This window comes from Monopterus albus, unplaced genomic scaffold (genome assembly GCF_001952655.1).
Source record: "Monopterus albus unplaced genomic scaffold, M_albus_1.0 scaffold314.1, whole genome shotgun sequence".
Taxonomy (NCBI): domain Eukaryota; kingdom Metazoa; phylum Chordata; class Actinopteri; order Synbranchiformes; family Synbranchidae; genus Monopterus; species Monopterus albus.
The window spans coordinates 42,288-43,125 of record NW_018128194.1 but is presented as its reverse complement, the minus strand read 5'-3'; positions in this window follow the sequence as shown (position 1 = coordinate 43,125).

Sequence of the window (838 nt, the reverse complement as noted above, 5' to 3'; positions counted from 1 at the left end):
CAGAAGTGGTGCCAAAAGAGGAAAATGAACATCCCCTGGACCAGCAGCCAGTGTCTGAGGAGGGGAGTGAGCTTGATACTCCTCCTGGCAGTGATACTGGTCATGACCCAGCGGTGCTTCCACTTCCTTGACTTCCTTGATGGAGCGGTGGTAAGAAGCAGAAGGGTCGCGCCAAGGGAAGAATGGATATCGAATGACAAGGATTGGAAATATACAGAGCATGAGACTTGGGTTGCGTATGTGTCTAAGCAACCCTGGACTCCGAACATAGACACTTTTACACTCTTTGTGTATTCACATCAAATGCCTGACAGACGCATGTGTGGAGTCGAGTGGCTTTCCGGAGGATGGACAAGCAGACCTCCAGACTCTTGGGGGAAAGACCAGTGTTCCATCAAAGTGAAGGAAAGAGAAGTTAATTGGCAAGATGGCTGGGTGGTTAGAGTAGGATTTAAGCCACCATTGGGATAGCACAATGAGACATATAATGTCACCTGGAGTAAGGTCACAAACAGAATGACAAGGGCAACTGAAGAATCTGTAGTCCTGCACCCCCCGAGTGGACCAGTACAAGACAGCAGATCAATTGTTGCAAGGACTTTGGCTGTAACTGCTAAACCAGCTTCAAACCAGGAGGAAATGACTGTGAGACCAGCTGAAGTGAAGACTACAACAAGAAAGACAATGTCAGCCGACAAAGAGACTGTGCCACATAGCAGGAAGACTGCTGTGAGGAGTGTTGGGCCTGAAGGAACGGGTGGAAGCTTCAACAGCAGCAGGCTAGATTGGGTCCGTAAGACAGTGGCAGACTGGGCCGACCGCTTCCAGCCCAGGGGGC